Source organism: Rhinopithecus roxellana, chromosome 13, assembly GCF_007565055.1.
Source record: "Rhinopithecus roxellana isolate Shanxi Qingling chromosome 13, ASM756505v1, whole genome shotgun sequence".
NCBI lineage: Eukaryota > Metazoa > Chordata > Mammalia > Primates > Cercopithecidae > Rhinopithecus > Rhinopithecus roxellana.
The window spans coordinates 27,527,819-27,542,387 of NC_044561.1; the positions used below are offsets into that span (position 1 = coordinate 27,527,819).

The following is a 14,569-nucleotide window of genomic DNA, read 5'->3' on the forward strand; positions in this document are numbered from 1 at the left end:
TATGATTTTATAGAGATAAACGCTAAACTCGCAGACATAGAAAACTTTGCGAACAACAGATAATTATGTATAACAGAAATAGTTGAAAGAGTATTAGATAAGACACAGAGAGACTGGCAATAGCACAATGGTAGCAAAATTATTTACACAATTACTTCCCTTTGTAGCATGTTAGTAAGATAAATCATCATAATAGATTATAAATAATGTCTCATATTAAGGCAATATAGGATCTAATTGTCATTAATTAGGATAATTTATGCATTCACTCCACAAATAAATACTAATGGAGTGCCTACTATGTGCCAGGCAATGTTTGTGTGCTGGGACACAGCAGGGTGAAACCATCCCCTGTCCCTGTGTAATGTGCATGCTGGGAAAGGTTGACTGGAGACATATTGAAATATGAATCATGTAGAGAACATCTCTTCTTTTCCAGAGCTGTTGAAGCATTTATAAAATTTGATGAACTCTTAAACCATAAAAACCAGCAATCTCTTATAAAAAGCAGAAATTGTTCAAATTACTTTTGCAAGCTACAATGTCATAAAGCCAGAAAATAATAAGACAATTTTAGGAAGATGGAATATAAATGTTCTCTTAACTATTAGCAAAGAGGAGAAGAAGAAAAAAAGAAAGAAGCCAATATTTCAATTATAGACTATGTTGAACGCTATGTACCCAAGCTTATGGCATTCGGCCAGAACAATCCTCAAGGGAAAATGCATAAGCAGGAAATACTTTATTATCTAAAACAGAAAATGACATAAATATAGCAATTATATTTGTCAGCTTTGGGTGTATAACAAACCACCCCAAAACTTAGTGGTTTAAAGCAACCACTGTGTTGAACTCTGTGGGACACTTGGGTCATTCCTTTGATCTGGGTTGGCATGGCTGGTTTCTGTTGGTTCTTTCATATGTGTGTTGTCAGCTGGTGGGCAGGATAGCTGGTCTTGAATCACCTTATCTAGATAGCTGATCTAAAATTGCCTTATCTACATATCCGGTGGTGGGCAGGTTGTTGGCTGGGGCACATTAGATCTTCTTCATGTGTTCCTTCTCTAGGAGGTCAGCTTGGGTTTATTCTTATGATGGTCTCAGGGTTCCAAGTGCAGCAACAAAGAGCCAGTCCCAGTACAGAAGCGCTTTCAAGACTCTGTGTCATGTTTCTTATTAACTTGTGGACCAAGGCAAGTCACATGGCAAAGCCCAGAGTCAGTATGGGAAGGGACTACCCAAGGGCAAGGATACAGACAGGGCCATTGTTATAGCCATTCTTGCTAACAATCTATTTCTGACTTTTAATGAAAACACATAGAAAACCATAAAAAACAATGTTACAAAAGCAGAAAAAAATATTAAATAAAGATACATGCAGAAACAAGTGGTGTAGAAGATAGAAAAGGCATAGAGTTGGTGAATATATTTGAGAGCTTATTCTTTGTAATAAAAACAAAAAAATCAATAAACATCAGCAAACATGAACCACAAAACAGAATGAAACACAAATCTAGTAAAAGCAAAACTATTGTGACAGAAAGTAGGTCAGCGGTGGTCAGACACTGGGGTTGAGTGGATGGGGTTAATTGCAACGTATGTGAGGAGAATTTTGCGGTGATGGAACTATCTGATATTTTGATAGTGGTGGTTACATGACTATACAGATTTATCACATTAAATTGTATCTTTAATATAGGAAAAAAAATTTTCATTTCCATTTATAGAAGACTAACTTGCTTTAGACCATTCCTTCCACTGATAAAGATAACAGCTTGGGGAAATATAAAAGTAATCTACTGGAAAATATCAGAAACTATAGAGACTGTCAGGACTTGGGTGGTTAAAACTCTAGGGATAATTTCTAGAGAGAAACAGAGAGCAGAACCCAACATTTGGCAATGTTTTTTCCCTTCAAGGTATTTGCTGATTTGCTAGCTGTGGCTAAAAGGCTGAGAGACTGATTAGACATTTTACAAACCCATGGAGCTCTGGGAAAAAAATTGGAGTTCATGGCTTGTCAAAATGAGAGACTTGATACACATTGAGGATTTCAGCAGAAAACTCTGATATTCTATGCTCTGGGGTACAAGTAAAGCCTTCACAAAGCCAGTAAAGTCCATCGATGCTAGGAATAAACTGCATCAACTAATGAGCAAAATAACCAGCTAATATCATAATGACAGGATCAAGTTCACACATAACAATATTAGCCTTAAATGTAAATGGACTAAATGGTCCAATTAAAAGACACAGACTAGCAAACTGGATAAACAAACTGGATAAAGAGTCAAGACCCATCAGTTTGCTGTATTCAGGAGACCCATCTCACATGCAGAGACACACATAGGCTCAAAATAAAGGGATGGAGGAAGATCTACCAAACGAATGGAGAACAAAAAACAGCAGGGGTTGCAATCCTAGTCTCTGATAAAACAGACTTTAAACCATCAAAGATCAAAAGAGACAAAGAAGGCCATTACATAATGGTAAAGGGATCAATTCATCAGGAAGAAGTAACTATCCTAAATATATATGCACCCAATACAGGAGCACCCAGATTCATAAAGCAAGTCCTTAGAGACTTACAAAGAGACTTAGACTCCCATACAATAATAATGGGAGACTTCAACACCCCACTGTCAACATTAGACAGATCAACGAGACAGAAAGTCTCAACAAGGATATCCAGGAATTGAACTCAGCTCTGCACCAAGCAGACCTAACAGACATCTGCAGAACTCTCCACCCCAAATCAACAGAATATACATTCTTCTCAGCACCACATCACACTTATTCCAAAATTGACCACATAGTTGGAAGTAAAGCACTCCTCAGCAAATGTAAAAGAACAGAAATTATAACAAACTGTCTCTCAGACCACAGTGCAATCAAACTAGAACTCAGGACTAAGAAACTCAATCAAAACCACTCAACTACATGGAAACTGAACAACCTGCTCCTGAATGAGTACTGGGTACATAACGAAATGAAGGCAGAAATAAAGGTGTTCTTTGAAACCAATGAGAACAAAGATACAACATACCAGAATCTCTGGGACACATTTAAAGCAGTGTGTAGAGGGAAATTTATAGCACTAAATGCCCACAAGAGAAAGCAGGAAAGATCTAAAATTGACACCCTAGCATCACAATTAAAAGAACTAGAGAAGCAAGAGCAAACACATTCAAAAGCTAGCAGAAGGTAAGAAATAACTAAGAATAGAGCAGAACTGAAGGAGATAGAGACACAAAAAACCCTCCAAAAAATCAATGAATCCAGGAGCTGGTTTTTTGATAGACCGCTAGCAAGACTAATAAAGAAGAAAAGAGAGAAGAATCAAATAGACACAATAAAAAATGATAAAGGGGATATCACCACCAACCCCACAGAAATACAAACTACCATCAGAGAATATTATAAACACCTCCATGCAAATAAACTAGAAAACCTAGAAGAAATGGATAATTTCCTCTCCCAAGACTAAACCAGGAAGAACTTGAATCCCTGAATAGACCAATAGCAGGCTCTGAAATTGAGGCAATAATTAATAGCCTACCAACCAAAAAAATCCAAGACCAGATGGATTCACAGCCGGATTCTACCAGAGGTACAAGGAAGAGTTGGTACCATTCCTTCTGAAACTATTACAACCAATAGAAAAAGAATGAATCCTCCCTAACTCATTTTACAAGGCCAACATCATCCTGATATCAAAGCCTGACAGAGATACAACAAAAAAAGAGAATTTTATCCCTGATGAACATCAATGCAAAAATCCTCAATAAAATACTGGCAAACCGAATCCAGCAGCACATCAAAAAGCTTGTCCACCATGATCAAGTGGGCTTCATCCCTGGGATGCAAGGCTGGTTCAACATATGCAAATCAATAAACATAATCCAGCATATAAACAGAACCAAAGACAAAAACCACATGATTATCTCAACAGATGCAGAAAAGGCCTTTGACAAAATTTAACAGCCCTTCATGCTAAAAACTCTCAATAAATTCGGTATTGATGGAACATTTCTCAAAATAATAAGAGCTATTTATGACAAACCCCCAGCCAATATCATACTGAATGGGCAAAAACTGGAAGCATTCCCTTTGAAAACTGGCACAAGACAGGGATGCCCTCTCTCACCACTCCTATTCAACATAGTGTTGGAAGTTCTGGCTAAGGCAATCAGGTAAGAGAAAGAAATCAAGGTTATTCAGTTAGGAAAAGAAGAAGTCAAATTGTCCCTGTTTGCAGATGACATGATTGTATATTTAGAAAACCCCATCTTCTCAGCCCAAAATCTCCTTAAGCTGATAAGCAACTTCAGCAAAGTCTCAGGATACAAAATCAATGTGCAAAAATCACAAGCATTCTTACACACCAGGAACAGACAGAGAGCCAAATCATGAATGAACTCCCGTTCACAATAGCTTCAAAGAGAATAAAACACCTAGGAATCCAACTTACAAGGGATGTAAAGGACCTCTTCAAGGAGAACTACAAACCACTGCTCAGTGAAATAAAAGAGGACACAAACAAATGGAAGAACACACCATGCTCATGAATAGGAAGAATCAATATTGTGAAAATGGCCATACTGTCCAAGGTAATTTATAGATTCAATGCCATCCCCATTAAGCTACCAATGACTTCACAGAATTGGAAAAAACTGCTTTAAAGTTCATATGGAACCAAAAAAGACCCTGCATTGCCAAGACAATCCTAAGCCAAAAGAACAAAGCTGGAGGCATCATGCTACCTGACTTCAAACTATACTACAAGGCTACAGTAACCAAAACAGCATGGTACTGGTACCAAAACAGACATATAGACCAATGGAACAGAACAGAGCCCTCAGAAATAATACCACACATCTACAGCCATCTGATCTTTGACAAACCTGACAAAAACAAGAAATGGGGAAAGGATTCCCTATTTAATAAATGGTGCTGGGAAAATTGGCTAGCCATAAGTAGAAAGCTGAAACTGGATCCTTTCCCTACTGCTTATACGAAAATTAATTCAAGATGGATTAGAGACTTAAATGTTAGACCTAAAACCATAAAAACCCTAGAAGAAAACCTAGGTAATATCATTCAGGACATAGACCATGGGCAAGGACTTCATGTCTAAAACACCAAAAGCAACGGCAACAAAAGCCAAAATTGACAAATGGGATCTAATTAAACTAAAGAGCTTCTGCACAGCAAAGGAAACTACCATCAGAGTGAGCAGGCAACCTACAGAATGGGAGAAAATTTTTGCAATCTACTCATCTGACAAAGGGCTAATATCCAGAACCTATAAAGAACTCAATCAAATTTACAAGAAAAACCCTCATCAAAAAGTGAGCAAAGCATATGAACAGACGCTTCTCAAAAGAAGACATTCATACAGCCAACAGACACATGAAAAAACGCTCATCATCACTTGCCATCAGAGAAATGCAAATCAAAACCACAATGAGATACCATGTCACACCAGTTAGAATGGCAATCATTAAAAAATCAGGAAACAACAGATGCTGGAGAGGATGTGGAGAAATAGGAACACTTTTACACTGTTGATGGGATTGTAAACTAGTTCAACCATTGTGGAAAACAGTGTGGCGATTCCTCAAGGATCTAGAACTAGAAATACCATTCAACCCAGCCATCCCATTACTGGGTATACACCCAAAGGATTATAAGTCATGCTACTATAAAGACACATGCACACGTACGTTTATTGCGGCACTATTCACAATAGCAAAGACTTGGAATCAACCCAAATGTCCCTCAGTGACAGACTGGATTAAGAAAATGTGGTGCATATACACCATGGAATACTATGCAGCCATAAAAAAAGGATGAGTTCATGTCCTTTGTAGGGACATGGACATAGCTGGAAACCATCATTCTCAGCAAACTATCGCAAGAACAGAAAACCAAATACCACATAGTCTCACTCATAGGTAGGAATTGAACAATGAGATCACTTGGACACAGGAAGGGGAACATCACACACTGGGTCATATTTGTGGGGAAGGGGGAAGGGGGAGACATAGCATTAGGAGATATACCTAATGTAAAGGGCAAGTTAATGGGTGCAGCACACCAACATGACTCATGTATACATATGTAACAAACCTGCACATTGTGCACATGTACCCTAGAACTTAAAGTATGATAAAATAAATAAATAAATAAAAAATAAAAATAAAGAGAAAAGCTCTCACCAAGACTCAGGGCCAACTTTCAATCATCTTCATCTCAGAGATCTGCTTTACCTGAGTTGCCTGTAAAATTAAAAAATATTGCCTCTGCAGAATGACTGCATCATCCAGAGGCTCAAATGACCTCTACAATATTCCAAATACAATGCCCAGCATTCAATAAAGATAAACAGCTATTGACTGAATATTTAGTTAAACAAAACAATGGAAACAGACTCATGGGAAATGTAATTATTGAATGTGTCAGAACAATAAAATAACTGTGTTTACTGGGTTCAATAAATTCAGATACAAAGATAATGTTAGCAGGAAACAGGAAACTTTAAAAAACTAAAATAAAAATTCTAGAACACACAAAAAAGGAAAATAAAGATTTCAAAACACTTTCAAAAACTCAAAAATTTTGTCAGCAATTTAGACGTAGCTTAAAGAAAATAAAATGGAATACAGGTTAGAATAAAATATCCAATAAATTGAGAACATATGAAAAATATTATGTAGACTATAAGACACATGTGGGCCACAGTGGGAAGGTCTGCCATATGTATAACTGCAGTCCCAAAGGCCGAGGTAAAAGAGAGGCTGGCAGATGCAATCTTTGAAGGCAATAACCACCCCCACCAAGTTTCAGAATTGGCAAAAGACATTAAGCCATAGGAGAAACTAATTACTAAAGCATATCCCAGGCCCATCGTGGTAAAACTGATGAAGCTAGACAGAGGGATATTTCCCAATTTATTTCATAAGGCCAGCATAACCTTAATAGCCAAGCTTGACAAATGTTTAAAAGAAAAAAAAAAGAACAATTTATTTCATGAATATAAATGTAAAGATACTGAATAAAAATCAGCAAAATGAATCTAGCAGTATATAGAGATAATACATCATAGCCACGTTGGTGTTCTTTCAGGAAGTTTAGTTGGATTTAACATTAGAAAATTATTCCTTGTAACATTCCATCAAGTCAGAATAAAAGGGAAAAATTACATGATGCAGCAAAGCAAAGTATTTGATAAAATTCAACACCAAAGTAATACAACAATTTTAGAAGACTAGAAATAGAAGTAAGCCAGTTATTTAATATGTAAAATAATATTTACTGGAAAGAAACAACAAAAAACCTCATACTTATCAAAAACTTTTGCGATCTAGAAGGAGAAAAGAATGCCTATTACCACTTGCGATCAGTATTTTCCTTGACGTTTTAACCAGAAAAAAGGGCAAAAAAGAAACTGAATGTAGAATTGGAAAGCAAGAAATGAACCTGTCATTACTTCAAATGATTATATACTTAAAGAATTCAAAAGAAAATACAAATACAGTATTAGAATTAACAAGTGAATTTGGCAGGGTTTTGGAAGTGAGTCAATATACAAAAATCAACTGTATTTCTTTGGGTTGGTCCCAATGTCTGGAAACATATATTATTTTCTCCTGTATTGTAATATATTAATAAATAATTTACCAAGTATTTGTCTGTCTTTCCATACTTGGTGGTCTCATGTATATATCACACAAATTAGAAAATAAAATTTAAAAATAACATGTAAAATCACATTTGAAAGAGCATCCCAAAACTCAGGTAAACATGGAGCTCTCTACATAGGAAATGACAAAACATTACTGAGGACAAAGGATAAAACATTATTGAGAGAGGTTAAAAAACATTATTGTTGGCCAGGTGCAGTGGTTCGCACCTGTAATCCCAGCACTTTGGGAGGCCGAGGCAGGTGGATCACGAGGTCAGCAGATTGAGACCCTCCTGCCTAAGACAGTTAAACCCCGTCTCTACCAAAAATACAAAAAATTAGCCGGGCATGGTGGTGGCGCCTGTAGTCCCAGCTACTCGGGAGGCTGAGGCAGGAGAATGGCGTCAACCTGGAAGGCGGAGCTTGCAGTAAGCCTAGATCGCGCCACTGTACTCCAGCCTGGGCAACAGAGGGAGACCCCATCTCAAAAAAAAAAAAATTGTTTAAATTGGGAGAGATTAAAAACCATTTTGAGAAAGATGAAACATTAAACAGAGAGATTAAAAAACAACATAAAAAAATTAAATGTCAAACATTGAGAAAGATTTAAAAACATATTGAGAGAGATTAAAAAACATTGTTGAGAGAAATTAAAGACCTAAATAAATGAAGGGCTGGATCCACTTCTGTGTTCATAATTTCCCAGGAAAGCCAAGCACGTGTGTTTCTTCCCCAGTCTCTGTCCCGTAACAGCCACACTGTTACAATTGGTGATAGTATTTACACCACAGAGTATTTACACCACATAGTATTTACTTTAAAAGCTGTTAACTTAAAATTGGTGATAGTATTTACACCACAGAAATTGGCAACTGCTTCAAAACATGTTTTCCCTTGAAGAAACTATTGTTCACAATTAACCAGCATGTCAATATCATATTCATATGATAGGAATATGATATTCATTCATGAATACATGAATACAATATTTATAAATTGAAAAACTAAATATCACAAAGATATCCATTTTGGGCACTTTCATCTATAGCTCCAATGCAATTTCTATAAAAGTTTCTGCAAGTTTTCTGAGGATATTTATAAAAGGTTTTAAAATTTACCAAGGGTAACCAAGGTGATATGGAATAAGAACAATGGTGGGAGACTTAAAGTTTTAAAATTTACCAAGAATAACCAAAGCAATATCGAATAAGAACAGTGGTAGCAGCCTTAAACAACCGATTATCGAAGTTGCTTATAAAGCAGTAGTAATTAGGATAATTGGATATTAGTATAAGGATGGACAAATAGATCAGTGGAACAGAATAGAGAGTCTAGAAACAGCCCACACATTTGTTGGCACTTGATTTATGATCCTGTGGACCAGTGGCAGAGAGGCTGTTAAACGGTCACATGGAAAAAATCTTGCCATGTATACAAGTCTATTGCACATGCAAGTCTACTGTAAATCCAAATTTGAGTGGTAAGCAATAATGTCTATAGTGGAAAATGTAGAAGAATAGCATCATGACCTTGCGACAGGCAAAGTCTTCTTAAACTAGACACAGAAAGTACCAATCACAAAAGGAAAACACCAGATAACTGAACTACATTAAAATTAGGAAGCTCTGGCCATCAAAAGATATAATTCAGAAAGTGAAAGGACGAGCCAGCATTTACAGTACATATACCCAACAAAGTGCCCATACCTGTATTATATAAAGAACTATTTTGAGGCTGGGCACGGTGGCTCACGCCAGTAAACCCAGCATTATGGGAGGCTAAGGTGGACGGATCACTTGAGGCCAGGAGTTTAAGACCAGCCTGGGCAACATGGTGAAATGCCGTCTCTACTAAAAATACAAAAAAAAATTAGCCAGGTGTGGTGGTGCACGCCTGTAATCCCAGCTACTCTGTAGGCTGAGGCATGAGAATTGCTTGAACCCTGGAGGCAGAGATTGTAGTGAGCCGACACTGCATCACTGCACTTCAGCCTGGGTGACAGAGTGACTGTGTCTCAAAAAAAAAACAAGCTATTTCAGACAAATAAGAAAATAACCCAATGGAAATATGGGAAAAAACCTTGAGAAAAAATATTCAATGCCATTACTTATCAAAGAAATACACATGAAAACGACAATAACACCCCAGACCAACTACAATGGTTAAAATTGTAAAAGATAAAACATATTAATGTTTGCAAGGATTTGGAGGAACTGGAACTGTTATCCATTGCTTCTGGGAGTGTACTTAGAATGACTTATTTTAGAAAACTGGTAGTGCATACACTACCAGTATGCTCAGTAAGCAATAGTGATTAGGATAACTGGATACCAGTGTAAGGGTAGATAAATAAATCAGTGGAACAGAATAGAGAGTGTAGAAACAGTCCACACATTTGTTGGCACTTGATTTATGATCTACGCCCCACAATTCCTGTTTCTAAATATATAGTCTATAAAAATACATACATGTGTGTACCAAAATATATGTGAGCAATCCAAATATTCATCGACTATAGACTATAGAGTGGAAGGAAAAACATTGTGGCATGCACTTACAATAGACAATGACGCAGAGCAAAAATTTATAAACTCTTGTCCCAGTCAGCCACAAGGATGAATCTCACATAACAACACATGCAAAAACCCAGACCTGTGAGAATGTGTGTTGTGTGATTCCATTCTATAATGCTCAAAATTGGTCACGACGAATCTATGGGATTAAGAGTCAGGTAATTGTTACCTTTTGTAAAGGGATTAAGTACCTGTGGGGGAAGGTAAGGGTGATGTAATAGCTAGTCTTGATGTTTTGTATTTTCTTTTCTTTTCTTTTTTTTTTTTTTTTTTTTGAGATGGAGTCTCACTCTGTCACCCAGGCTGGAGTGCAGTGGCACGATCTCAGTTCACTGTAAGCTCCACCTCCCGGGTTCATGCCATTCCTGCCTCAGCCTCTTGAGTAGCTGGGACTACAGGCGCCCGCCACCACGCCCAGCTAATTTTTTTCTATTTTTAGTAGAGACGGGGTTTCACTGTGTTAGCCAGGATGGTCTCGATCTCCTGACCTCGTGATCCACCCGCCTCGGCCTCCCAAAGTGCTGGGATTACAGGCGTGAGCCACCACGCCCGGCCGATGTTTTGTATTTTTACTTGCCTAGTGGTAGCTTGAATATGTTCACTTTGTAATCATTTATTGAGCTGTAAACCATTTATTTTGTACACTTTTTCTTATAGATGCTAACAAAACACCCACATACACTGCTAAACAACTCGTGGATACAAGATGAAACCACAATAGGATTAAATATATCTACAATTGAATGATAACCAATCATTGCATGGTTCTTTTAGCCAACTTTATAGCCATATTTATACTGGAGAAGAGGAAAGTTTCAAAAGTGAACTGTGTATTCATATTAAAGTAAGAAAAATAACAGAATAGATTTTAAAAAGGAGAAAGAAATTAAGAGTGTAAATCAATAAAATAAAATTTAAAACCATGAAGATACAATAGAGAAAATCCACCCACACAGCCACTTCTTGAGGAATAAAATAAACCATCAACATGACTTCCCAAGAGAAAAGAGAAGACACAAATAAACTATATTATGATAAAAAGAGAGAATTAAATGCAGATAAATCGAGATTTAAAAGATAAAAGAATACCCTCAGTATCTATATGCCAATAGCTTTGGTACGTTTGAGGACATACAATTCTTAAAAAATGGTAACTTACCAGAACTGACTCAATAATGAATAGAAAGCTTAATAAATAATAAATAGAAATAAATAGTCCTATACTGTTAAATACATTGATGCATTAAAAAGTCTTCCCACAGAAACAAAAATGAAACAAATAGGCCCAAATTATATTAAAATTGAGTAAAAGAGGTAACATTCTTTAACCTATTCTATGAGGTCAACATAACTGTGATACTAAAAGCAGACGAGGACACTACAAGAAAATAAAATGAACAGTTAGTCTGCTGATGAATAATATTTTTAAAACCCCAAATAAAATGTTAGAAAAGCAAACCTACCAGTGTATAAAACATATAATACACTACCACCAAGTTGGGTTTATGGTAGATGAGTAAAGATGGTTTAATAAGGGATTTATAAATTGAATTCATCAAATTAACAGATGAAATAAAACGTGTGTCTTCTCAATAGATACAGAAAATTCATTCGATAAAATTGTAAAGACTCTTAGTAAATTAGAAATAGAGAATTTTCTTAACCTGCAAAAGCATATAACAAATCTGGGATAAACAACATTGTAAAAGTGGGAAATGTTGGAAACATGATTTAGAATCAGTAAAGGGAGGGATATCTGGTACTGACAGTTTTCTTTAACATTGTATGGAATGCTTAGCTAATGCATTAACACGGGAAAAATATATTATGCAAAGGACTAGAAAGAGGAAACAGAGCTGCCATCATTTGTAGATAGCATGGTTAGAGACGCTAAAATAATCTGTGCACTAATTATCAAAAATAATAAATATTTAGCAAAATGGCCTAATATAAGATTAATATACAAAATGCCCAAGGTCAAGAGGTGTCACTTACAAGAGTATCCAACCTTCAAGTGTTCACTAGTAGATATAACAGGGTATGTTCCAGAGCTTTTCAGAGAAAGTTATACACTTCATTAAGAGATATTAAAGAGGAGTAAATAAGTGGAAGGAAAATGAATGGATAGGAAACATACTACAGTGAAGATGTAAACTCTTCCTAGTTTGATTTAAAGAGTAAACGTGTGCTCGCTTCGGCAGCACATATACTAAAATTGGAACGATACAGAGAAGATTAGCATGGCCCCTGCGCAAGGATGACACGCAAATTCGTGAAGCGTTCCATATTTTTATATAAATGATGAATTGATGGGTGCTGACGAGTTGATGGGTGCAGCACACCAACATGGCATAAGTATACATATGTAACAAACCTGCACGTTATGCACATGTACCCTAGAACTTAAAGTATAATAAAAAATAAAAATAAAAAAAAAGAAAAAAAAAAAAAAAAGAGTAAATGTTCTTCCAATCATATTCCCCATGGGTATTCGTAATGACACTTTAAAGATGATTCTGAACATTACATGGAAGAGTCAATGGCCAAGAATAAGCAGGACACTCTTGAAAAAGAACTGGGAGGACCTGCCCTCAGAGAGAAACTAGGCATCATGTAAAGCAATAGTAATTTAGCCATTTTCATACTGTGCAAGAGATACATGCATTTACCAACGGAATAGAATAGAGAGCTTAGAAGCAGACCCACCCCAGTATGGAACTCTGACAATATAAGAGAGATGGCATGTAAAATCAATAACAGGAAGGAACTTTAAATAAATAGACTTATTGAAACATGGTTACCCATTCAGAAAAAGGCCAAATCACAGCCCTGCATTCTACATTATGCAAAAGTCAAATCCAGATGGATTAAGTGCTTAAATGTCAAAAATAAATCCTTAAAACTCTTAGCAAAAAACGTTAAGTGATTTTTTTTAGAACTAGGGGTAAAGAATACTTTCTTACACAATTTAAAAACCTTTGCTTATAAAAGGAAAGATAAATTTGACTATATTACGACTAAGGCTCTGTCCGTCAAAAGACCCATTAAAGAGGTGAAAAGGTGATTTACAAATTGGGAGATATTTCCAATATATAAAATTTATTTAAAAAAGTAATACCAAGTCTATGCATATGAAGAAAGTATACATATGGAATGAATATTCACATAGTTTATAACCCAGAACCCAGAAATTCAACTTCTGGGTACTATGCAAGAGAAAGTTTGTTATAGTGTGATAGGTGAAATGCCTCAGACCACTCCTAGGTTCAGGATAGGAAACACTGGAAACAACTGAAATTCCTATCCAGAGGAAAGTCGATTCCTAAATTTGATTTATTCAGACATGGGATCTTGTACAGCAGCCAAAACAAATGAACTACGATACATGGAAATATAGATGAATCTTAATGAAAAAGTCCTAAAATATTTTATATAGCATATTACCATTTTTATATATTTAAGCACAACTGAAAGAAAAGCATATACCCATTATGAATAGCTTTCAACGCAATGCAGTCATCTAAAACAGTGAACAGGTGAGGATGGACCCAGGACTCAGGATGACGGCTCCCTTGGATGGGGAGACAGAGAACGATGGGTCATGGGTGTGTGCACCATACAGATGCCAGTTACATCAAGGTCCTAGATTTGGTTCTGAAAGGTGGGTATGCAGATGAGTATTACATCTTTACAGATAACTAATTACATAACGAAGTAGCAGAGGGCTGTGAACGGGCCACTAATGAGAACATTCCAGGTACTGTCACAGGGATGGTGGCTGTCTAACAACTTAGCCCACAACTTAGTGGCAAAAACAATGATTTGCAACGCACATGGACTCTGTCGTCCAATAATTCAGACAGAACACAGTGGGGATGGTTTGTCTCTAGTCCTCAATGTATGGGACCTCATCTAGAAGAGCAAGGATTCCTCAGACAGTGTCAAGCTGTCCTCCCCAGGTGGCTCTTCAGCATGGTGGCTGTAGGGTGGCGGAGTCTCACATGTTGACTCTGCTCCCCCCAAGGAGCACTGAAAGCATGAGTGAGACAGACAGGGGCTGCCGTGCCTTTGAAGACCCAGCCTCAGAGGATACGCAGCACACTTCTGCCATTACTTGAATGAAAAGAGTCCTGAAATATTTCACATAGAAATAGATGAATGTTATGCCGGGCACAGTGGGTCACACCTGTAATCCCAGCACTTTGGGAGGCCGAGGTGGGTGGATCACGAGGTCAGGAGATTGAGACCATCCTGGCTAACACGGCGAAACTCCTTCTCTACTAAAAATACAAAAGATTAGCCGGGCGTG

The 14,569-nt window shown here is 36.9% G+C and overlaps 1 non-coding gene across 1 annotated transcript; it reads left to right on the forward strand.

Annotated features, from left to right (window-relative positions):
• The first annotated feature begins 12,445 nt into the window (after positions 1–12,445).
• Positions 12,446–12,552, forward strand: LOC115893126. Its single transcript, XR_004053066.1, has one exon. It is a non-coding gene; the product is annotated as a U6 spliceosomal RNA (small nuclear RNA).
• The last annotated feature ends 2,017 nt before the right edge of the window (positions 12,553–14,569 follow it).